This window comes from Sorex araneus, chromosome 5 (genome assembly GCF_027595985.1).
Source record: "Sorex araneus isolate mSorAra2 chromosome 5, mSorAra2.pri, whole genome shotgun sequence".
Taxonomy (NCBI): domain Eukaryota; kingdom Metazoa; phylum Chordata; class Mammalia; order Eulipotyphla; family Soricidae; genus Sorex; species Sorex araneus.
Window position 1 is genome coordinate 110,304,616 of NC_073306.1, and position 25,745 is coordinate 110,330,360.

Consider the following 25,745-nt stretch of genomic DNA (forward strand, 5'->3'; position numbering starts at 1 on the left):
AGGCATGACCAGTTTGGTTTGCGCCAGCAGGGCCGGGTTTGTTTGGGCTGGCAGGGCCAGGTTGCTTTGGGCCGGCAGGGCCAGGTTGCTTTGGGCCGGCAGGGCCAGGTTGGTTTGGGCCAGCAGGGCCAGGTGGGTTGGGCCAGCAGGGCAGGCAGGGCCAGGTCGGTTTGTTCCGGCAGGGCCAGGTTGGTTTGCGCCAGCAGGGCCAGGTTGATTAGGCCGGCAGGACCATTTTGGTTTGGGCCGGCAGGGCCAGGTTGGTTTGGGCCGGCAGGGAATGCAGGGCCAGGTTGGTTTGGGCCCACATGGCAGGCAGAGCAAGATTGGTTTGGCCGGCATGTCCAGGTTGGTTTGGCCCGGCAGGGTCGGCAGGGCCAGGTTGTTTTGGGCTGACAGGGCCAGGTTGGTTATGGCCGGCAGGGCCAGGTTGCTTTGGGCCGGCATGGTCTGGTTGCTTTGGGCCGGCAGGACCAGGTTGGTTTGGACCGGCAGGGCCTGGTTGGTTCTTGCAGGCAGGGCCAGGTTGGTTTGGGCCAGCAGGACCAGTTGGGTTGGGCTGGCAGTGCAGGCAGGGCCAGTTCGGTTTGGTCCGGCAGGGCCAGGTTGGTTTGGGCAGGCAGGACAGGCAGGGCCAGGTTACTTTGGGCTGGCAGGACAGACAGGGCCTGGTTGTTTTGGGCAGGCAAGGCCAGGTTGGTTTGGGCCGGCAGGGCCAGGTTGGTTTGGACTGGCAGGGCCAGGTTGGTTTGGGCCGGCAGGGCCAGGTTGGTTTGGGTCGGCAGGGCCAGGATGGTTGGGGCCGGCAGGGCAGGCAGGGCAGGTAGGTACGGGCCGGCAGGGCCAGGTTGGTTTCGCCGGCAGGGCCAGGTTAGTTTGGGCCGGCAGGGCCAGGTTGGTTCTTGCAGGCAGGGCCAGGTTGTTTTGGGCCGGCAGGGCACGCAGGGCCAGGTTGTTTTGGGCCGGCAGGGCACGCAGGGCCTGGTTGGTTTGGGCCGGCAGGGCCAGGTTAGTTTGGGCTGGTAGGGCTAAGTTGGTTGGGCCGGCGGGGTCAGGTTGGTTTGTGCCGACAGTGCCAGGTTGTTTTGGGTCGGCAGGGCCAGGTTGGATTGGGCCGACAAGTGCAGGTAAGTTTGGGCCGGCAGGGCAGGCAGGACCAGGTTGGTTTGGGCCGGCAGGGCCGGTTTTGTTTTGGCCGGCAGGGCCAGATTGTTTTGGGCCTGCAGGGCCAGTTTGGTTTGGGCTGGCAAGACCTGGTTGGTTTGGGCCGGCAGGGCAGCCAGGGCCAGGTGGTGTGTGCCGGCAGGGCCAGGTTAGTTTGGGCCGGCAGGGCCAGGTTGGTTCTTGCAGGCAGGGCCAGGTTGGTTTGGGCCGGCAGGGCAGGCAGGGCCAGGGTGGATTGGCCGGAAGGGCTGGCAGGGCCAGGTTGGTTTGGGCCGGCAGGGCAGGCAGGGCCAGGTTGGTTTCGGCCGTCAGGGCCAGGTTGGTTTGGCAAAGCAGGCCCAAGTTGGTTTGGCCAGGCAGGGCCAGGTTGGTTTGGGCCGGCAGGGCCAGGTTGGTTTGGGCCACTTGGCCAGGATGGCTTGGGCCGGCAGGGAAGGCAGGGCAAGGTTGCTTTGGGCCGGCAGGGCCAGGTTGGTTTGGGCCGGCAGAGCCAGATTGGTTTGGGCCACTTGGCCAGGATGGCTTGGGCCGGCAGGGAAGGCAGGGCAAGGTTGCTTTGGGCCGGCAGGGCAGGCTGGTCCAGGTAGGTTTGTGCCAGCAAGGGCAGTTTGGTTTGGGCCGGCAGGGCCAGGTTGTTTTGGGCCGGCAGGGCAGGCAGGGCCATGTATGTTTGGGCAGACAGAACCTGGTTGATTTGGGCCGGCAGGGCCAGGTTTTTGGGGGGCGGCAGGGCCAGGTTGGTTCGCACCAGCAGGGCCAGGTTGGTTTGGGCCGTCATCGCCAGGTTGGATTGGGCCAGCAGGGCAGGCAGGGCCAGGTTGGTTTGGGCCGGCAGGGCCGGCAGGGCCAGGATGTTCTGGGCCGGCAGGGCCAGTTCGGTTTGGGCCGGCAGGGCCAGGTTGATTTGGGCAGGCAGGGCCAGCTTAGTTTTGGCTGGCAGGGCAGGTAGGGCCAGGTTGGTTTGGGCCGGCAGGGCCAGGTTGTTAAGCCAGCAGGGCCAGGTTGGTTTAGGGCAAAAGGGCCAGGTTGGTTTTTGCCGGCAGGGCCACGTTGATTTGGGCCAGGCAGGCAGGCAGGGCCAGGTTGGTTTTGGCCGACAGGGCCTGGTAAGTTTGGGCTAGCAGGGCAGGCAGGGCCAGGTTTGTTTGGGCTGGCAGGGCCAGGTTGGTTTGGGCCGGCAAGTTTAGGTAGTTTGGGGCCGGCAGGGCCAGCAGGGCCAGGTTGGTTTGGGCCGGCAGGTCAGGCAGAGTCAGTTTGGTTTGGGCGGGCAGGGCCAGATTGGTTTGGGCCGGCAGGGCCGGGTTGGTTTTGGCCGGCATGGCAGGCAGGGCCAGGTTTGTTTGGGCAGGCAGGGCAGGCAGGGCAGGCAGAGCCATGTTGGTTTGTGCAGGCAGGGCCAAGTTGGTTTGGGCCAACAGGACCGGGTTGGTTTTGGCTGGCATGGCAGGCAGGGCCAGGTTTGTTTGGGCAGGCAGGGCAGGCATGGCCAGGTTGGTTTGGGCCGGCAAGGCCAGGTTTTTTTGGGCCCGCAGGACCATGTTGGTTTGTGCAGGCAGGGCCAAGTTGGTTTGGGCCGGCATGGCCAGGTTGGTTTGGGCGGGCAGGGAAGGCAGGGCCAAGTTGGTTTGGGCCGGAAGGTCCAGGTTGGTTTGGGCCGGCACGGCCAGGTGTTTTGGGCCGGCAGGGCAGGCAGGGCAAGGTTGATTTGGGCCAGCTGGGCCAGGTTGGTTTGGGCCGGCAGGGCCAGCAGGACCAGGTTAGTTTTGGCCGGCAGGGCCAGGTAGGTTTGCGCTGGCAGTGCCAGGTTGGTTTGGGCCAGCAGGGCAGGCATGACCAGGTTTGTTTTGGCCGTAGGGCCAGGTTTGTTTGGGCCGGCATAACCAGGTTGGTTTTTGCAGGCATGGCCAGGTTGGTTTGGGCCGGCAGTGCAGGCAGGGCCAGGATGGTTTGGCCTGCAGGGCCAGGTTGATTTGGGCCGGCACAGCCAGGTAGGTTTGGGCAGGCAGGGCCAGGTTGGTTTTGGCCGGCAGGGAAGGCATTGCCAGCTTGGTTTGGGCCGGCAGGGCCACGTTGGTTTGGGCCGGCAGGACCAGGTTAGTTTGCGCCGGCAGGGCCAGGTTAGTTTGGGCCGGCAGGGCCAGGTTGGTTTGGGCAGGCAGGGCCAGGTAGGTTTGTGACGGCAGGGCCTGGTTAGTTTGGGCCGGCAGGGTTGGGTTGGTTTGCGCCTGCAGGGCCAGGTTGGTTTGGGCAGGCAGGGCCAGGTTGGTTTGGGCCGGCAGGGCAGGCAGGGCCAGGTTGGTTTTGTCCGGCAGGGCCAGGTTGCTTCGGGCGGCAGGGTCAGGATGGTTTGGGCTGGCAGGGCCAGGTTGGTTTGGGCCGGCAGGGCCAGGTTGGTTTTCACCTGCAGGGCCAGGTTGGTTTAGGCCGGCAGGGCCAGATAGATTTGGGCCCGCAGGACGAGGTTGGTTTGGGCCGGCAGGGCCGACAGGGCCAGGTTGGTTTGGGCCATCAGGACCAGGTTGGTTTGGGCCGGCAGGGCCGGCAAGGCCAGGTTGGTTTGGGCCGGGAGGACCAGGTTGGTTTGGGCCGGCAGGGCTGGCAGGGCCAGGTTGGTTTGGGCCGGTAGGGCAAGCAGGGCTAGGTAGGTTTGGGCTGGCAGGGCCAGTTTGGGTTTGGCCGGCAGGACCAGGTTGGTTTTGGCCGGCTAGGCCAGGTTGGTTTGGGCTGGCAGGGCCAGGTTGGTTTGGGCCGGCAGGCCAGCAGGGCCAAGTTGGTTTGGGCCGGCTGGGCCAGGTTGGTTCGCTCCGGCAGGGCCGGGTTGGTTTGGAGAGGCAGGGCCAGGTTGGTTTGGGCCGGAAAGGCCAGTTTGGTTTCGGCTAGCAGAACCAGGTTGGTTTGTGCAGGCAGGGCCAGGCTGGTTTGTAGAGGCAGGGCCGGGGTGGTTTGGCCCGGCAGTGTCAGGTTGGTTTGGGCTGGACGGGCCAGGTTGGTTTGCTCGGCAGGGCTGGCAGAGCCAGGTTGGTTTGGGCCGGAAGGGCTGGCAGGTCCAGGTTGGTTTGGGCAGGCAGCACCAGGTTGGTTTGGGCCAGCAGGGCCTGCTTGCTTGGGGCCGGCAGTGCCAGGTTGTTTTGGTCCTGTTGAGCAGGTTGGTTTGGCCCGGCAGTGCCAGGTTGGTTTGGGCTGTCAGGGCCAGGTTGGTTTGGGCCGGCAAGGCCAGGTTGGTTTGGACCGGCAAGGCCAGCTTGGTTTGGGCCGGCAGGGCCAGGTTGGTTTGGGCCGGCAGGGCCAGGTTGGTTTGGGCCGGCAGTTTGTATGTTCTTGGATGTGAACATTCCAAATCTTTCAACTCTTAAGCCTGGAACTACAGATTCCCAAGCAAGCAGCGAGAAGGACAGAGACACTAACTTGATAGTGTGAAAGCAGTAGGGTTCTATTCCAGTATACTGGGGTCAACTATCTCACCCACAGAGTGGTTTCTTGACTGCTAACCCGAATTTAGGCAGCAAGCAGTTTAATAAGGGTTTGATTACATAAGCAGTACTTGTCTAATTGTTTCTGAAAAAATCTCAGCTAGCTATCACACAAAGGTGTTTTGGCAAATGTCTAGCATAACAGTGGTCAGGCAATAGTTAAACATAAGTTTCCATTAATAGTTCTGGTTACATATGCAACTCATTCTTTTAGGGTTCACAAAAGACAGTTCTGGGCCATTTTGACTAGGGGCATAATGAATGTTTGAGCCCACTTGCTGGCCTAGGAACTTTCCCAGGTGGGTTCCGGTTGGCTACTTTCATTGCTGAGAAACCGAGACTGGTTTTGCTGATTTCTGCAACATTAACAGGCGTCAGTATTGCCCTTCCACAAGAAAACACTGTTAGGCGGAAAAGAAAGAGTAGGAGGCTCTGGGAAAAATTACAGACTTGCACCGTTAAGATTTGTTTTGGGGTAAGTGTATTCTTTCTCCTTCATTTTTTACACAAAAATATTTATCAAAGGAGTAAACTCATAAAGTCTGTTAAAGCCTGTCCTGTAAGATCTGAGTCCTGTCAGATGTCGCCCCCAAATAAAGACAAAATAAAGAACTGAATCTTGAGAATATATGGCTGCATTTTAAAACTTTGCTGTTTGTAGACAACTTCCTCTTTGCTTTATTTATGTGTGTAGGGAGGGGAGGGGATTTGGTATTGCTGCCAGACCCAGCAGTGCTCTGGGATCAATCACTCCTTGGGGATTCAGCGTATGAAGTTAAGGCTCCACATGCATGGCGAGATCCCTGCCCACTGGTTTTTCTTTCTGACCTGCAAACCTTTGAAACTGCTTTGAAGCTGCAGTCTGTGCTTCATACTGGCATCATGCTGGGAGCCCCAGGCATCAGCAGCCCTGCCATGACCTCTAACAGCTGGACCTCATCTCTTTGCACCACCAGCCCCATCGTGCCAGTCAGTGTTCCTCTCACAAGGCCGATCGTATTTATATAGAATTTGAATTCCTGGGGTCATTGATAGGCCAGGAGTGCAGTTCCTGGCCTTGCAAGCAGCCTGCCATGTGGCAATCTCTGGCACAATGCAGGGTCCCTCAAGCACTGTCATGAGTAATCTCAAAGTTCTGCCACTTGTGGCCCTAAAATTCAAAACTTTGTTCTATAAATCTGGCTGGTGGGTGTTGTTGACAAAATACCATTCTTTTTTCCCATTCTTTTTCTGTTTCATGCTTATGATACTCAGTGGGGTTCCGAGGACTAAACCCAGGCCAGCTGTATGCAAGGCCAACATCCTAGCAGACTGTAGCTCCAGCCCATAAATTTATTCATTTTTGATTGGAGGCTCTGCTAGGCATTGCTCAGAAATTACTCCTGACTCTGTGCTCATTGATCCCCTCATGCACGGCGTGGGAACTTCTGGGTGATTGGGAATGAATCTGGGTTGACTCCGTGCCAGCAAGCACCCTGTGCTCTGTGCTATCTCTGTGGCCGTCATAAAAATGATTTTACTATGGGTAAAGTTAAAAAAGTTGTGAAATTAGATCTTCTTTTTTCTCATTAGAACGCAACTTACTCTTTCAGTTGTGTTTTTTTATTTGGGGTCCAGTCAGCTGTGCTACGGGCTCACTCCTGAGTGTGAGCTCAGGAATCACTCCTGCTGGGCTTGGGTAGACCTTATGAGGTGAGACATGCGTATGAAAAATGCCCTCCTTGATATGTCGTCACTCTGCTCCCAGACCTAATTTTTATCTTTTGTACAAGATTTCTGTTTAGATATTATAGTATTTTCAGTTAGAGTGGACCAAAGGCACCTGAGGGATGGGCCTGCAGCTCAGCTGCTCCTGTCTTCACCATGGGTAGCCCAGATGCCAACCCACTTCTGCATCCCCTGGATACAAAGGAGCATCTGACAGTGTCTCCCCTGGGTGCATGTGCTGAAGGGTGTGGCCAGTCAGGACAGTTCTGGCACCAGGGCAGGGACTTCTGGTTAGGGCCCTGTGGTGGTTCCCTCTCTGATGCTCACAGCTCTGATTTATCGTCCAAGTTTTGGGCAGAGCTTCGTGCTGATCCTCAGGAATTAGACGTTGGAGAGAGTGTCACCTGCTGACCATCCCCAGGTAGTTGGAGAGTGACAAGATGACAGAGCGCAATGACAGGCTTCCAGGGCTGTCAAACTCTTGAGTTGATTCTGGAAGGAGCCCTGGGATGTGTCTCCTGGTCGGAGTGCCCCATGCTCTGGTGTTTGATGACATCTTTGTCCCTGTTTGTTTTGTTGAATTTGTATTTGGGGGCTGGAGCGATAGGGCAGCAGTTGGCGTTCACCATTCACGCGGCCGACATGAGTTCGATTCCTCCACCACTCTCGGAGAGCCCGGCAAGCTACCGAGAGTATCGAGCCTGCGGCAGAGTCTGGCAAACTACCCGTGTGTATTGGATATGCCAAAAACAGTAATGATAAGTCTCTCAATGAGAGATGTTACTGGTGCCCACTCGAACAAATTGATGATCAACGGGATGACAGTTACAGTGACAGTGTTTGGGGGCCATACCCAGGGATGTTCAAGGAGTACTTGCAGCTCAGTGCTCAAGCATCCCCCATGCCAGGTCTTGGGAATCTTTTGATGTACCAGAAAAATAGGCTGGTTTGTTCAGGTTTGTTTTCTGAGGTAAGATGAGGTGACTTGCGGTGAGTTGATGGGAGGGTCACACCCTATTGTGGAGAGCCTCCACAGGACCGAGTGCCTCGTAAACAACACCTGTTCTTGTTAATTTCACCGTGCTTTGAAAACAGGATGTCCTGTCACGCCCACAAGGTGTAACTAGCCTATCAGCTGCAGACACTTGGGCGTAAACAAGCAGCGAGAGGTATATAAGGAGGGAAGCTGCCTAGCTAGTGGGTTCCTCCCTGGTTCCTCTTCCTTCGTCCATCCATTGTTCGTCCTCTTTTCCGTTTGCATGAGAAGGTTTCTTAATAAATCCTGCAAGAAGAATCTCCGGGTTGCGTTTTATGATTCTCAGGGGTCACTTCTGGCTTAATACTAAACATTGGACCAGCGTGCTTGGGGGACAAGATAGGAAAATGGGGATTGCCCGCTCTACACACTCTCCCTGAGCCTGCCCTCCTGTTTCTCTGGAGAGCCTGCTGCTCTGTTTCTTTTCTTATTATTTGTCCTACAGGGGAGGTGCTCACAAGTTCTTCATGGCTCTGTGCTACCGATTCTCCCTGACCAGTGGTAGGGGCTTCTAGATGTGCTGACTCCATATGCACCCTAGAAACTACAGTGACTCGGGTCCCAGTACCTGTGTTTCCCCTATTTTGTCCTTCCCACTCTGGAGAGCCTCTGCCTGCGCAGTCACACAGTCTCACGTTCTCTTGCTGCTGTGTGCGCAGTTCTGGGCATGTGCTGGTTCCAGGGAGCTGGAGGAAAGGGTCTCTCCAGCCTGCAGAGGGCTTCGGGACCAAGACGCTTCCCTGCTTTGAGAGGGATTGAGGGCGGTCCTGAACCCTTAGTTCAGAATCCTATGGCACACATGTCCTTGCACAGCTTTGAGTCACTCACTGGACATTGAGTGTCCTGTTCTCTCCCTAGTGATCAGGGGCTGTGGCATGCATGGTGTGTGTGCTTAGTGTTTTTGGTTTCAACCCAGCATCACATTTGGGGTCCTGCTTGGTCTGTGCTCAGATGTTCCTCTCTACAGTGCTCATTGGAACAGTGGTGCTGGGACTCAGCCTGGGGTTTTACTGTGCAACTCTCTCTTGAAACCTTCTAGTATAGCGCCCTCACATTTTACCCAATCCAGCTACCTTAGCGTGATCTCTGGGCCCATCCACCGGAGTTGCACATGTAATATCGTTTCTCCTGAGACTGTTTGCCCTGAGTCCCTCTATGGCCCTGGGGGTCCCATTGTCACTATCTACAACCGGGTGGAACAGGCCCTTACTAATGCCCCCTTGCGTACCAGACACAGAATGTTCCTTGATGTGGCCGTAAGCTTCACCCCCAAAGAAGAACGTGCCTGCACGCTGCCTTCAGAGGAAGCTCTATGGGGACTTGATGCTGTAGACCTGCCAGCACCTGCAGGCTGTCGCTGGGAGCCATGTGTGTCCGACTTTCCTGGAAGATCCACCGGGGCTCCTGTGAGTTCAGAAAGGACTGGGATTCTGATGGACAGGATGTTTGACAGCTGTACAGACCACTATTTCTTGTGGTCCTCTCTTTTCTTTCTGTTTTTCTTATTGGGCCAAACCTGTAGGTACTCAGGGGTTACTCCTGGCTCTGTACTCAGGAGTACACATATATAAAAAACAATTCTCACATATATAAAAAGCCTTATATATGTGAGAATTGTCTATCCTCAGCCTTACTGTGCATATGAAAACTGTGCATTTGGACCACAACATCCCCTTTTGCTGGATGTTGTGGTCCAAATGGCATTCAGGTGGGGCTAGAGTGATAGCACAGTGGATAGGGCTTTTGCCTTGCATGCAGCCAACCAGGGTTTGATTCCCAGCGTCCTATATGGTCCCAGAAGCACCGCCAGGATTAATTCCTGGTTGTAGAGTCAGGAACAACCCCTGAGCATTGCTGAATGTGACCCAAAAAGCAAAAAAACATAAATCAAATGGGATTTAGGAGATTGACTCAAGTTGGATACATGCAAGGCAAGCACCCTATGTCCCATACTGTCCCTCAAGTTCCTCTAAGTAACTCCCTCCTATTCCTGAATCAGTATAGTTCTTGTGCTACCCTTCACTTGAGTGTATTCATTTTAGTTTTTCCTTTTGGTTTTGGTTCAGCGCTCACATCCACATTTCTTCTAGCTCTGTGCTGAAGGATCACTTCTGGCAGTGCTCAGGCGTCCATGGGGGTCCTGTGGATTAACCCAGTCTGCAGCTTACGAGGCTGGTGCATTACCCACTCTACTACTGCACCAGGCTTGCAACTTCATTTATTATTTTGTCATTTTATTTCTATTTGGTTTGGGGGCTACACCTGGAAATATGCAGATTACTCCTGAGTATATGTTGGGGAATTTCTCCCTGCAGTGCTCCAGAGCCATATGGATGCCAAGGATGAAATCCATGTTTGTATATCAAGTATGTGCCTGACCCATTGTACTATCATTCCAGTGACATGTTCATTTTCTTTTCTATTTTTATTTTTTGGCATTTTGGGTCATACCTGGCTATGCTCAGTATTGTTCCTGGCTCTGTACTTAGGAATTACAGCTGGCGTTGATCAAGATACCATATGGAATACCTGGGTTTGAACCTGTGTCAGCTACATGCAAGGCAAACACCCTATCTGTTGTACTATTGCTCTGGATCCAAGAAGTTATTTGCTTTTGGTCTCACCCCATCAGATACCACGCTACTTCACTGCGCGGGTTCACTTCTAATGATTCTTGGGAGTCTTCAGCATGACTCAGTAGTTCTTTGAGTATTGTGTCTCTGATAGGCGCCAATCTGGGCATATAGAAAATGGAGATTTTTATATTCCCATCTTTTTTGGTTTTTTGGGTCACACCTGGCGATGCACATGGGTCACTCCTGGCTCTGAACTCAGGAATTACCAGTGGAGTTGCTCAGGGGTCCCTGTGCGATGCAGGTAATCGAACCTGGGTCAGCTGTGTGCAAGGCAAAAGCACTACCCACTGTACTATCACTCTAGCCCTGTTCATTCCTTTCCTGTATTTTCTAGGGTTTTATCATGGACACAAGGTGTTGACCTATAGCCTTTTCCTTGTAACTAAACTGAGCATTCATTTCTGTGGGGTCAGGGCATTCTGGGATGAAACCTTTTCCAGTTTCTCAGACCTTTTGAATCATAGGGAAATTTATCCTGTAAAAAACCTTATATATGTGAGAATTGTCTATCCTCAGCCTTACTGTGCATATGAAAACTCATTCTGGAGGGAAGCCTTATATATGTCAGGAGTGTGGGAAGGCCTTCATTCACACCTCCAGCCTTCGTCAGGATAGGACATTTCATACTGGAGTGAAACCTTTTGTATCTTAGGAATGTGGGAAGGTGTTTGGTCTTTCCTCAAGTCTTTCTAGTCATAGTAAAACACATACTGGAGAGAAACCTTATGTTTGTACACAATGTGGAAATGTCTTCTATCAATCTGGGGATCTTACTAAACAGTGGAGACACACTTCATCAGTGTCTGCTATGTGGGAAGGCTTTCACTCTACCCTTAGGCCTTACTGTGCTTAAGAGGATTTGTACTGGAGAGAGCCCTTATCTATGTGAGGAGTGTGGGACAGCCTTCCTTTATTTTTAGCCTTCACCAGGCACAAGAAAATGCATACTGGAGGGAAACCTTTTGTTTTTAAGCAATGTCGGAAGGCCTTTTCTCAGTCTCTAAAGGTTGCTAAGCACTGGGAAATTCATTGTGGGGAGAATCCTCAGGCTGTCAGACAGGTGGGGATTTCATTGTGGGGAGAATCTGCAGGCTGTCAGACAGGTGGGAAAACCTTCAGTATGTCCTCATAATTTACTCGGCATATTCAGTGTGGATAGAAACCTCGTCAATGTCAATCATGTGGGAAGGTCTTCAGTCTTTACTCAGGCTTTACTCTGCCTCTGAGAACTTATAATGGAGAGAAGCTTTATATATGTAAGGAACTTGAAAAGGCAATTTGTCAGTCTTCATCCCTTACTAGACATGAAAATGCATACCAGGGGCCGGAGCGATAGCACAGCGGGTAGGGCGTTTGCCTTGCACGCGGCCGACCCGGGTTCGATCCCCGGCATCCCATATGGTCACCCAAGCACCGCCAGGAGTAATTCCTCAGTGCAAAGCCAGGAGTAACTCCTGAGCATTGCTGGGTGTGACCCAAAAAGCAAAAAAAAAAAAAAAAAGAAAAGAAAAAAAAAAGAAAATGCATACCAGTGTGAAATCTTACGAATGTTAAGAATGTGGGAAGGCCTTTGTGTTCCACTCAGGCCTTAGGAGACAATGTTAAATTCATACTGGATGACATGCCCTAACCCCAAGTAAGAACAGGCCCCTTCAGTAATACATGGTTTGTTTGTATAAGGAAGTGGGGTGACCCAATGTGGAGATATGGAGGAAATAATCCGAGTATTGTGGGACACACTTCCCATGACGTCAGCACATAAGGGAAAGGTACTTGCTTGTTATCACTCGGGTGCAGCGATGTCAGTGTCCCAGCATTTGGACTTGATGAGTCTGTTACCTTGTAATTAATGGGCCTTTAGTGATTGAAGCCAGGAAAATGGTGATTAAATTAGAATTAAATAAACAGGTACCAAATCCTCCCCTCACTTCAGGCTGTCAAGGCTGACCTCTGTCTCATTCTTTGCTCAGACTCTGGCTTGGTTCACAGGCCCTGGTTTGGTTTGTGGGGATTAATGACAGAGATTAACCATGATGCAAACCCTTTGAAATTAGAAAAACGGCAAACCTCCATTCTTCAAGCCCTCTAGTAGTATGCTCTTGGGAGAGTCACTGAGCTGTGCTCAGGACATCATCCTGCCTCTGAGGTCAGCAATCCACGTTTGGGGTGGACTCAGGGAAACTTATGTGTCCCTGGGGTTGGTGTCACATCAGCTGTGTGCAGGGAAGTACCTTACCTGCTGCAGCATCTCTGCACTGTCTATATTCAGGTTTCTTTAGATTTAGAAAAACATTAAGGAAAAAATTTCATAAAGTATTAAGTAAGCAGAATGGCCTTGACAAGTTTCTTTAATAGGGTGGATAGAGACACTTTACATGGACTTTAACTGTGCATAGAAAGACATTTGCTGTTTTTTGAGATGATCCAGAGGCCCCTGAATCAGATGTTTTACAAATGGTGGGAACATGAGAGATTCACCAACATCCACCCCCATCTTAGTAGGAAAATCCACGTAACTGTGATTACTAGTAATAAAGGGTAAACCTGGGTTCCAGTGACCTCAATTCAGCAGTAGTGAGGGGAGAAAAAGAAAGGTCAGACTTTTGCTTGGAAGCAGTAAAGTTCCTGCAATCTAATACTCACCAGAATGGAAAACACCATTGTGATCTGTCAAAAAGGCCAAACAAGGACACAAAATTACAAGTATGGTTTACTGACTGTTAGCTTCATGTATGCGTCCATTCTGGGGTTGGTCTACGTGCCCCGTTTTATATGCTTACTTATATATTTTCGTTTGGTGGCACACCTGGTAATTCTTAAGGGTCACTCAAGGTGGTGCTCGGACCCTATTTGGGATACCAGGAATGGAATTCACGTCGACCAAGTTCACAGCAGGTGGCAGTGCACTGTACTCTCTCTCTGTGTTTATAATTTTGTTCTGGAACTGCCTCCTGGGTTTTCCTTACAGAAAAAAATCTACTACTTGTGTGTTATCAAGGGGTAGAATGTTGACTGGACAGTGCTCTCTGATGTCTTACCAGCCCTTGCTCCTGTTCCAGTGTCTCTCCAGGTCTCTGGGCTGCTGCGTGGCCAGTTCCTCTCTGCATCTTCAGGACTGACTTGGAGGTCACTGCTTTCACCCCACCTTGATTGATGACTTCCCCAGAAACTCATTGCCCCATGCCCCACATGCTTCCTATCTTCCTGTTTTCCTTTAAAGAGCCCCCTTTGCATTTCTCCTGATGGACTGTGTGAGAGCATTGGTTCATTGTTTGCCCAGCACAAGACCAGAGGATACTCCTTAATCCCCACTATACCCCAATGTGTGACAGGCCACTCCAGCAGCTCCCTCTCCACCCCTTTACGCAAGCCCACCCCTTCGAGCCACAGATTCAGCTGGGTGGGGATAATGGTTTTCTGCACATCTGAAGTCTGGACCTTTAAGGCTGCTTGCTGAAATGGAAGTGACATCACAGTGGGGCCTTCCTGGTGATTCTATTCCTGGAAATGGGTGAGAGTCATTGTTCACTTGGGTAAAGGACAAAGTGGGGCCCCTGGGAGCACGTGGGGATCTGAAGTCGATTTTGTGGCAGGACGGGAGCAGGCTCCCATGAGTGCTCGGTGCCTCCCCATCTCCATACTGAGCTGCGCGTCACCACCAGCTTGGGGGGCACTTTTGCACTTGTTTTTCACTTGTTCCCTGATATCCAGGTGGTTCCTGAGGTGCAACGGAGCTTTGGGGAGTGCAGGGGTCGAGGGTGTGAGTGTGTGATCTTGAGGGGCTCCTGCAGCCACAATCGCCTCCAGCTGTGAGATGGGGCAATGGCAGGTGGGTGCAGGGCTCAGAGCGGGGGCTGTGGGCCTGGGGCTTAGGGACCTGCCGTGGGCAGGAGCTTGGCCATCTGACCCCCCAGCTGACCGTGTTGGAGCCTTGGCCCCAGTCTCGCTGCTGTAGAATCTCCAGATTCACTTTGAGGGGTAGAGTCGAATCACACTCAATGGCAAGAGATCCTGTTCTGGTCCTACTTTTTATTGGCTGCCCTGGTGGGATGGGGCATCCCGAGCAGTGGATCTGTAGGTGACTGGGGTTTGCCAATGACAGTTTTCTTTTTGGGCCATTTTTGGTGTGGGCTATTTTTGGGTGGCTATTATGCCCTGGGATACCCCGAGGGCTTACTCTGGCCCCCGACTCAGATATTATTCCTGGAGTGTTCTGGGGGCTGTGGGGATGCAGAGGATTGTCTGGTGTCAGCAAGGAAAGTATCGTAACAGCTTTACTGTCTGTTCGAACAGGAATTTCTGCATTGTAACATCAAGTTGCAAGCTCTGCTGAGACCCCTGGCTATGAGGTGAGTACTGCAGGTAAAGGGTATGTGTGTATTTGTAGAAAGTATAGCACGTAAAGGGTGTGTGTGTGTGTGTGAGAGTGTGTGTGTGTGTGTGCGCGCGTGCGCGCGAGCATGTGTAGAAAGTTGTTTTTCACAGGAGAGGGAGTGAGGGATTCCCCTCACCCCCTACCCTTATAGAGCCACATTTCAGGCTTTTTTTGCAGGGGGTACAGTCCTGATGTTGGTTGTCGCTGATGTGCAGGAGCTCCTGTCCTTGGAATCTGCCCCTGGCTGCGCCTTTGAGAAACTTTTGTGGGTCCCAGGGAGGAATTCTCAGGCCAAGGCAGGGATGAGTTTTCAGTCTTGTAGCCAAACCCAGAGCTTGTGTTGCGAAAGGCAGCACAGATGCCAACCCATTTTGCTTCCCCTGGGGAGACAGAAGCATCGGGCAGTGTCCCCCAGGCAGGTCTGTGAGCTGGTGCCTGAGGGTGTGGCTGGGTGATGACATGCCATCAGACACACCATCCCCAGGTAGGAGGAGAGTGACAGGATGAGGCGAGGCAGTGACAGGAGGCTTCCTGGGCTGAATGTCTCTAAGATGTTTCAGGAAGGACCCTGCCATATGACTCCTTGTCGGAGGGCCCAGCTCTTTTCTGTATGAACCCACATTTGAGTCAGTTGTATTTGGCTTTTGCACCACACCCAGTGTAAAGGGTACTCATACCTCAGTGCTTAAGGATCAGTTTTGACACGTCTCAGGGACCATAGAGGGTGCTGGGGGGTCAAAGGCTGGCTTCGGAGTATTTTGTTTTCTTTGGAGGGCTACAACCAGTGACTCTGGGAATACTCTTGGCTCTGCACCCTGGCATTGCACCTGGCAGTGCTTGTGGAACCATGTGTGACGATTGGGTTCACCAGCCCGACCTGCTGTCCTGTTACTCTATCCTGCTGCTATGTTTTCTTTTGTATTTATTTTTGTGCGACAGTGGAGGTGCTCAGGCCTTCTTGGCTCTGTGCTCTGGATTCTGACCTGATACTCATCACTGGTCCCCCGGATGTGCTGGCCTCATTTGCGCCCTGGTAGCTAGAGTGACTCAGGTCCCAGGTTAGGTGCGTCTCCCATTTTGTCCTTCCCCCTGTGGAGAGCCTCGCCTGCTCTCTCACACAGTCCCGCATTCACTTGCTGCTGTTTACAGTTCTGAGCAAGCCCCAGTTCCAGGGAGACGGAGCAAAGGATCTCGGGCTTTTGGGCTCAAGACACTTTTAACTGCTTTGAGAGGCATGTGCAGTGACCCTGAACTTTGCTCAGAGTCCTACAGGCTCATATGTGCACACACAACTTTCAGTCGATGCTGGACATGGAGTGTCCCCTTCTCCCTAGAACATGGGCTGTTGGGTGCAGGGGGTGTATGTTTAGTGTTTTGGCCTAAAAGCAGGGTTACTCCTTTGGGTCCCACTGGTTCCGTGCTCAGTTGTTACTCCCCACAGTGCTCATAGGAGCAGTGACTGGGATGTCCCTGGGGTTACTGTGAGCAAGGCCGCCACCTTCAGTAACCTTCCAGTAGAGCATCCTCACATTTCAGCAGATGCATCTCTCTTAGAGCAATGTTGGGACCTGAAGTGAGCGGAGTCCTGTGAGCACACTGCGTCTCCCCATCCCTGCACTGTAAGCAGTGGAGCTGCGCCAGCTTGGGGGGTCCTTTAGGACTTGTTCTTCACCTGTTTCTGATAAGCAGGTTGTTCCTGAGGCGCGGCGGGGCTTTGAGGGACCCAGAGGCTTTGGGGCTGTCGTGGGGGCTGTGTCCGGATGCAGGGGTCTCGTACATGTGTGGGTGATTGTGGGGGTGTACCTTTGTCCACGATCGCCTCCAGCTCTATAAAGGTTCAGCAGCGTGTGGGTGCAGGGCTGAGATCGGTGGCTTCGGGCCTGAGGGCTTCAGGACCTGCAGAGGGCAGGGGTTGGCCATCCCGAACCTCCCAGCATGGGACTGAGCTGGCTCTGTCCCAGAGCTGTTGGTCCTGGTGCCACTAGTGTAGAACCTCCAGATTCACTTTGAAGGGCAGGGCCCCAGCCCCCCTGCAGCAGGAGGCCCAGTTGTCCTCTGTTCTATGACTGTCATGATGGGGCTGGGTTACTCAGTCATTGGGTCCCTGCTGGTGTTTGCAACTGACATGTTTTCAGTGTTGTTTAGGTTTGGCTTGTGTACCACATCCGGAGATACTCAGGGTTTACTCTCGGCTCTGCACTCGGGAATTCCTGCTGCCGTTGCTTTGCGGACCATATGGGATGCTGTTGATCAGTCTGGTTTGGCTGTATGTGCATGTACGCAAGTTTCCTACCCACTTTATTCCAACTTTTGTGCGTTTTTTTCTAGGTCAAGAATTGCTGCTTCTTAAGGTCCAGTTGAATAATACCTCTCCTGACCAGATGACCCCTACCTGTTTGTTATGGTGAGTAGTGAGGTTAAAGTTTTGCATTTTTTTAAAAGAGAAATAGTTGTTTTCTGGGGTGGGTGGTGTTGTTTTGGAAGCTTTGCTCAGGGTCACTACTGATGTGGTGAAAATAATTTGATTATAAATTGCCAGAGCAATAGTAAAGCAAGTAGGGTGCTTTCCTTATAAGCAGCGAACTCAGCTTCGATCTACATCTGGCATTTTATATAGTCTCTGAGCCCCACTAGGATGCAGGGGTCGTTTGTGTGACTATGTGATCCTGGGGGGCCCCTTTCGCCACCATCGCCTCCAGCTCCGGGATCGGGCAGCAGCGGGTGGCTGTGGGGCTGAGCACTGGGCCTGCTGTGAGGGTGGGCGGGGATTGGCCTTCCTGACTCTGACAGCACAGGACTTTGCTGGACCCTGTCCAGAACCTTTTATTTTGTTGTGGGGACTTGTGTTGCTGTAGGTTTTCCTGGTGGTCCTCAGGCCTTCCTTTGGGCGGTCCTCAGGGAACAGCCCCTGTCACCCTACCTGCTGTTCTCTCTTTGACTTTCTAAGAGATTTCCTTCAGTGTTTGTGTTTAAAAGTGAAGGAGTAAGCCCATAACAAAGCTAGTTGGGTGGAGTGACAGTACTGCGGGGTGGGTGTTGGTCTTACCCATGACTGACTGGGGTTTGATCCCCAGTATCCTATATGCTCCCCCAAATGTCACCGGTTCTATGCAAATACATAAGCCTAAGAATTAGTTTGAGGATTGTCAGGCTCCTTACAGGGATCCTCCCGAAGGATCTTCCCTCTGCTGTTGGCCTGTTTGGACTGTGAGAACCACAGAGATGCCCTCCACCTGCCCGGCCTATCCACCCAGGGATTGTTCGACTAATTCTTACCTTGATTGCTGTGATTGATTTCAGAACTCAAACCACAGCATGAGGATTTGTTGTTGCTGAAATTTCACTTGAGAATGTTGTCACCAAATAGGAGTGAATGGCAAGATTCACACGTGGAATAGACATATTTCTATGCTGGCGGGATAGCTCAGTGGAGCGAGCATGTGACTTGAAAGGTGGGGTCCAGGCTCCATCCCTGCACCTCATCTGTGTTCCCGCAGCAGCTCAAGAGGAAATCCAGAGTGTAATGCTGGGAGTGGAGGGCCTTAGTCTCACTGGGCACTGACATTAGTCAAATTAAAACCTAAATACATTGTATTATTCTTCATACTAATGGAATACTGTGCCTCTGTAGAATGTTCGTGCAAGTGTTAATGTTTCAAAGAAGTGGTTGGTGGGCCCTAGTGATAGCACAGTGGGGAGGATGCTTGGCTTTGTATGAAGTAGAAAGCTGGATCCATCCCCAACACCCAGAAGGTCCCCAGCACCCCACTAGGACCCATCCCTGAGCACTGCTTGATGTGCCCCCTCACAAAATTAATACATTGCTGGAGCGATAGCATAACAGGCAGTGCGTTAGCCTTGCACATAGCTGACCTGGGTTCGATTCCTCCATCCCACACGGCAGAGCCTGGCAAGCTACCCGTGGCGTATTCGATATACCCAAAACAGTAACAAGAAGTCTCACAATAGAGACGTTACTAGTGCCAACTCGAACAATTGGATGAACAATGTGATGACAGTGCTACTATAAGAAACATAAAATTATAGCTGAACATTACATCAGCATATCTCAAAAAAAGAGACTTTCTCTGCACAACCAAGGTACAATTCTTCTTGACTACTAGTACAAATTTTGAAGAATTTCATTTTTGTGTCATAATAGCACAGCAGTAGAGCGTTTGCCTTACATGCGGCCTTCCTGGGTTCGATTGCTCTGTCTTTCTCGGAGAGCCTGGTATGCTACCGAGAGTGTCCTGCCAGTACAGCAGAACCTGGCAAGCTCCACGTGGCATATTTGATATGCCAAAAACAGTAACAAGAAGTCTCACAATGGAGACATTACTGGTGCCCGCTCGAGCAAATTAATGAGCAACTGAATGACAGTGCTAGAGTGCAATTCATCCACTACCAAACTACTAAATGACTACTCATTACAGAGGAGAGAAGGGACCTTCTGTTCATGTGGCTGATCCATTTTAGATCCCAGTTAAATTCAGTACATAGTCAAACTTGAGCACTGTTTGAAGAGTTGCTGAGCACAGAGCTAAGAGCAGCTTGAGAACCCCAATGGCTATGAGCACACACAGATCCATATAAAGGAATATTGATTACACATGTAATACTTTTCCATTCACCAATTCCTAAGCCTGATTCTAGGTCACCCACAAAATTAGTTTAACAAATTCTGGGCATGTGATTCACTTAGTTTCTAGCCCACTCCTGTAACTGAATACATGAACAGTTGGAGCTACTCCAGCAATTGGAAGTTCAGTGCAATGTAAACAACAATCAGGACAGTTCAGTTGGGAGGTGCTGACCCAGGATCCATGGTTAGAACCCCAGAGGGTTCCCCGAGCCCAGTGTGGAGTGATCCCTGAGCAGTCAGGGAAAATGCTCGGCACTACAGAATGTGCACCCCCAAAACGGATAATGAACACAAAATATTATGATATCTGGATATTAACGCCCAGTGATTTCTGAGCATTGTTTTTTTGCGGTGTTGGTTGGGGGTCAGGTTTGGGGCTATTACTGGTGGGTATTTGCAAGGAAATCCTTGTGGATTTTATTCCCTTTGTGAAAATATAAACACTCTGGCTTCATCCTCTGACTGTCCGGTAGTTGGCGACCCCACAGATTTCCTGCTGATCTGATCCAAGTTCAGGAACGGGAAAAAAATCAACTTTCCTGACCAGAAAGTACCAGGTCAGGAATAGTTGGAGTCTGGCCCTTTAACACTCCAGCCGGAAGTGTGGGTGACGTCACCGAGTTCCTGTCTGAGGGTGGCAGCATTTCCATTCGGCCGCAGAGCATGGGGACTGGGGCAGGAGGGGAAGGGGGATCCCGGGGCAGACAGGGGGTCCTGGCTGGGTGGCTTTGTGCCGTGGCGGGGGCGGGGGGGAGAGGGGCGTCGGCCCCACCCGGGTGGCCCCCTCGCTCTGCCGAGGTTTGTCCAGTTCGTTCCTGCCCTTCAGGGAGACGAGGGGGATTCTGAGGGAACTTACCTCAGGGCTGCCGGCGGGCGCGAGTCCCGGGGAGGCCTGGCCGCGCCCGGCGGGGCTCGGGGCAACTCCGGGCTCTGCACTCGGGATCCTCCGGCGGTCTGGGGACCCCATGGGGTGTCGGTCAAGGCCCCGCCCTCCCCGCTGCCCTGCCGCTCAGGCCTGGCCACAAAGAGAGACAAGAGGGAGCCTCAGTTCCCCAGTTTCCCGCACGTCGGCGGGGCGTGCGCGGCCGCCTCCCCATTGGTTCCTGCGGGGACACTCGGAGCCCCCGGGGGTCTCGGGCTGGGGCGGGGGGTCACCCGGGAATGTTCCCGGGCCGGTCCTTGTCGGGCCACTTCTGTCATTGTGATTATGGAGTCGGGGCCGAAGGGTCGGTTTCCCTGGAAGGGGGGGAGTTAGTCTCTCTTTTAATTAAAAACAAAGTTTTGTTTCATAATACTTGACCGACTTCCCGCCGCGTGCAGGGTCCCTCCTGGCTCTGCACCAGGGGACTCTCCTGGCGGGACTCAGGGTCCTGTGGAATGTCAGGCTGGTCCTGTCAGCCCCGTGCACGGCAGATGCTCTCCCAGTGCACTGCCCTCTGCACTGGCCGGGGACTCAGGAGTGTGTGGCTGACCGTTTGATTTTCCCGGGTTCCTGCGACTGCGGTAGGTTTTTGGGATCCTGGGAGATGCGGAGCTGAAGAGACTCTGGCAGAAGTGGGTCTAGCATCCGGGCTGTGTTGGAGCAGAGTGGTCCTTGCAACCAAATGTAGCAGGTGGTAGGCTGGTCACTTCCAGGATGTACCCCTAGATGTACCATAATGCAATCTAGGATTTCCATTGGTCACCACACCCTTATTTCTTTGTTTTACATAATTTTTAGATTTTTTTAGGGTGAAGGAACACATGGCAATGTTCAGGGGTTATTCCTATCTCTGCATTCAGGGATCACTCATGGTGGTGCTCAGAGAAACATGGAATGCCGGCAGTCAAACCTGGGTAGACACGTTCAAGACAAGAACCCCACCCACTATATTTCTGTTATTATCAATTGTAGTTTTTGGTCCACAGCTGGCAAGTGCTCAGGGCTCACTCTTGGATCTTAGCTCAGGCGTGGCTCCTGGCAGTGCTGGGGTGGGGAAATCTATGTGCTCTTGCATATTAACCCGGGCTCAGCTGCTTGAACAAAAAGCATCCTATCCATTTACTATCTCTGCTAACTCTGATTTTATTTTTCCCCAGAAAAATAATTTCTGCTTCCCCTGTTAGGTTTCAGAGCAATCCCTCATTGACGGAGGTATTTCTCCAGGACGAGAGGCTGCCCTTTCTGTTCTGGTGAGTACTTGCAGAAATGGGATTTTCAGGGACCTGTTGCACTAGGTTTTAGATGTATCACTCTAGGGGCGGGAGCCTTAGTACAGCCAGGACAGTGTTGGTCTTGCTCAGGACGGACCTGGGTTCAATCCTCCCATACCCCATAGGAGTGTCTGAGCATCAAGAGATCTGGCCCAAAAACCACAAAGAAAGAAAAGCTGAGGGGGCTGGAGCGAAAGCACAGCTGGCAGGGTATTTGCCTTGCACGCGGCCGAGCTGCACTCAATTCCCAGCATCCCATATGGTCCCCTGAGCACCGCCAGGAGCAATTCCTGAGTGAAGGGCCAGGAATATCCCCTGTGCATCGTCAGGTGTGACCCAAAAAGCAAAGCAAAGAAAGAAAAGCCGAACAGTAGGAGAGCAGACAGGGCACTTGCCTTTCATGCGGCTGAGGGGTTTGTTCTCCAGTACTGCATAGGGTTCCCTGAGCACTGCCTGGTGTCTCCCAAACCTCTTTTTGGCTGCTGTGGGCTTCTCTCCTACCTCATCTTTTTGTTTCCCCCTTTATGCTACAAACTTGGAGTTGATCAGGGACTCTTCCCCTCTGTCCATGTGTCTCTGGGTGTAGGGGAGCCGTGCCGTGTCCCCCACCAGTAAAGGAGGTGCTCAGCCATTGAGCTACTCTCCCTGGTCTATCTCACTACTTGGAGAGCAGACGGGCTGGGATTTGAGGACATACCTGGCAGTGCTTGAGGGTTGTGCCCTGCTCTGTTCACATTAGCAGTGCCAGTGGGTACTGGTGAAGGTCCCCGAGGTTTCATATGACCAGCATGTGCTCCAGCCTGGGGTGCTCTCTCCTGCCCCTGTGTTCATACCTTCATTGGAAGTTCTTAGATGTGAACATGCTGGAAAACTTCCAACAAGATGCTATCAGAGGAAACAAAGGGGTTGGAGTCTTTGAGAAAAATTATAGACTTTCATCATTTAGATTTCTTTTTGGGCCAGATGTATGTTCCACCTACTTTTCTTACACAGGATCACATAACTGAATGAGTAAAATGACATAATCTGTGAAAACTTGACCTGTAAGTTTTGAGCATCTCAGGGTGTGGCCCAAAAATAAACCAAAGAATTGAGCCTTGGGATTTATTGCTGGACTTCACACATATCTGTTAGCAGACTACTTTTTCTGTGCCTTTGTCGGAGGGGAGGGGAGTGGCGATCTCAAATCCAGCAGTACTCAGGTATTCAGGGTGTAAAGTTGAGTCAGACAGATGCAATCCTTGGAAATCACAGCCTGTTTTCAGCTCAGGGTCACACCAGGCGCTGCCAGGTGTCCGCAGCCCTGCCATGAACTCTACCAGTTGGGCCATGTCCTAGCCTCCACCGGCATGCCAGTCTGTTCTTATCAGAAGGTTCACAGGATTTATGTAGAATTTGGATTCTGGTGTAAGAGATAGGCCAGGAGTGCAGGCCCTGGCCTTAGAAGCAGACTGCCACAGTATAATAGTTTCATTTCCAGTTGGTCATGCCTTCGATGCTAATGGGTCACTCCTGGCTCTGCTCATTGATAACCTCCTGCAAGACGTGGGAACCGTTTCCATCTGACGGAGATTGAAAGTTGATTGAAGTACATGCCAGGCAAGCACCCTATGCTCTGTGCTATCACTGAGGCCATCATAAAAAGGGTTTTACTCTGGTTAAATTCCAGGAAGTTGTGATAGTAAATGTACTTTTTCCTACTAAGTACACAACTCACTATTCTTGAGTGTGTGATTTTGCTTTGGGATTGCATCCACCAGTAGTCTGGGCTTCCTTCTGAGTCTGCACTCAGGAATTACGCCTGGTGGGTTTGTGGACGGTATGGATGAGGGAGGTCAAACCCCGGTAGCTGTGTAGAAGGCCAGTGCCCACCTTTCCCTGTGTTTTATTGATCTGACTCTGGGATCTGATTTTTAACTATTCAGCTATATATCTTTTTTCAGAAATTATAGAATTTTCAATTAGGGTAGACCCAAGAGCCCTAAGAACAGGTCAGCAGGTCAGCTGCTTGCTTTACCTTCCATGAGAGCGAATGGCATCGTGGATTACAACGCACTTCTTTGTCACCTGGAGAGGAAGGAACATCCGGGGATGTCTTTCTGAGTGGGTCTGTGAGCTGGCCTGAGGGTGATGCTGGGCCATCATCATGAGGCCCATGAATTGTGCTCCATTCTGGAGCTCATAGGTCTGACTTCTCTTCCAGGTGATTCCACGGAGCCACCTGCTAATCCTTGGGAATTACAGAAGCTGCAGACAATGGTGACATGCCACTGACACACTGTTTCAGGTGGGAGGAGAACAATGTGGTGACATGATGCAGTAACAGGCACGTACCGGTTTCTAGGGGACGTGCAGTGTCTTCTGACCATAAATACTTGATCAAAAAATGAATGAAACGGCAAAAAGTGCATTTCCTAACTTGACTTCCAACTTCTTTTACTCTAATTGTTCTGGTGTACCCTGTACCTTTAGCCTGAATTTTCCCGGTCAGGGGCAGGTCTAACTATATTCACCTGTTCATCAAAGTCTATGATGTTAATTTTCCCAGAAAGAGTCCCACTGGATTAGACTATTAATTGGTATGAACTGCAACCCAGAAAGTGGAGTTGTTGGAGAAATTTTATTCTGAGCCTTGGCAATAATTAACCTACCTTCTCTAGAGTTATTTTCCCCTGGATTACTGGGGTTGTTAAGTTACAAGGCAGGAGGAGATTGTATTATCCAGAAGCCCAATCCTGTTATGTTCCCAGTTCTCTCCTCAGCTTCCTTCCTACTTTTGTCTGAATGAAGTTAATAAGAGTTCTGTGACCAAAAGCCTCCAAAGACTCTCATACCCTCCAGAACTGTTTGCTATCATAGATGTTAGATCACCTAAGATTCATTTCTAGAAACAAAGATGTGGGAGAACCTCAAGCCTGACGTTCCAGCACTTAAAACAGTTTCTAGTGCTCTCTCTAAGAAAGGATCATAGAAATAGTGGTATAAATTGTGAGGCATTAATAAATGTCTTATTCTATTGTAGATATTCATCATCATCATCATCCCGTTGATCGTTGAATTTCTCGAGTGGTCTCAGTAACATCTCCATTCGTCCTAGCCCTGAGATTTTATAAGCCTCTCTTTACTCGTCCTTCCCAACGATGCCAAATTGGAGGCTCTTTCAGGGTCAGGGGAATGAGACCCAGCTTTGTTACTGGTTTTGGCATATGAACACACCATGGGGAGTTTGCCAGGATCTCCCATGGGGGAAGGAACTCTCGGTAGCTTGCCAGGTTCTCCTAGAGGGAGAAGTAGACTATAAAATATATAGACTATATAAGGCTTAAGGGAGCTTAGTTATAAATCTCTGGATGTTGGCCATTGGTGAGATTACACAGCGCCGGGGGCAGTCCCTGGGTGTGACTGCCTAGCTACTGGAAAATAGGAAATCTGGACAGAGGAGGCCCAGTCCCCATCTGAGCAGGCTTGGAGGTCTCAGCCCCGGGTCCCACACACCTAGGTGCCTCTGCCGGTCGCTTCATGCATGAGGCTTATCCAATCGTGTGGAAAGGGGCCTTGAGCATGGCTGTGGCTAGGTTCCAGATGTCTTCGGCCACGGAAGCTCTGCTTGGGACGGGGAGGGAAGCTGGAGTCCACCCCCTCCGAGGACCCGGAAAAGACAGCCAGGCTCACGTGCAAGAGACTCTAGGTTGCTCTCTTCCAGGAGCTTGTTTTTTTCTTTATAGTAAAATTGTATTTAAAGAACACAGAACCAGACATCCTGGTTCTATATGCTAGATCTTCAGTCCTGTGGTTTAAAATTTGATAAATTTTATTGTAGATATTATAATACATAATAAAATATAGAAACTAATAAAAATTAGTGGTGAATTATTAATTTTTAAAATTTTTTTATTGAGTCACCATGTAGAAAGTTACATAGTTTTCAGGTTTAAGTCTCAGTTATACAATGTTCAATCACCCATCCCTTCACCAGTGCACATATTCCACCACCAAGAATCACAGTATAGCTCAACCCCACGCCCCCCACACCCCTAGCCCCCCACACACACCCTTAGCCTCCCCCACCCCGCCTGTGTAACTGATAAATTTCACTTTACTTTCACTTTACTTTGATTACATTCAATATTTCAACAAAACTCACTATTATTGTTTGGAGTTTCTCCCCCCTAAAGTCGGACCTGCTGAAAAAAAAGCATATGATAATTTGTTTTCCATTGCTGAGAATGAAGAGATATGAGGTCGAGTGACCGCACTAGCAGCCTCACAGTTTTGGGTTTCTGTATTTTGGTATTTTAGTAACTAAATCCAGAGAAATATCTGCCAGAAATTGCATCACTGCAAACTTGTGCTTCTCAGTTATATTATATTCCACATATGAGTGCAATCTTTCTATGTCTGTCTCTTTCTTTCTGACTCATTTCACGCAACATGATACTTTACATGTTGATCCATTTATAAGCGAATTTCATGACTTTATGTTTTCTGACAGCTACATAGTATTCCATTGTGTATATGT

General features: G+C 51.3%; 1 long non-coding RNA gene across 1 annotated transcript; it reads left to right on the forward strand.

Annotated features, from left to right (window-relative positions):
- The first annotated feature begins 20,542 nt into the window (after nt 1-20,542).
- On the forward strand, nt 20,543-25,106 carry LOC129404873 (uncharacterized). The gene is made up of 3 exons (XR_008630210.1): nt 20,543-21,205; nt 23,430-23,513; nt 24,249-25,106. It is a non-coding gene; the product is annotated as an uncharacterized LOC129404873 (long non-coding RNA).
- Nucleotides 25,107-25,745: the final 639 nt, after the last annotated feature.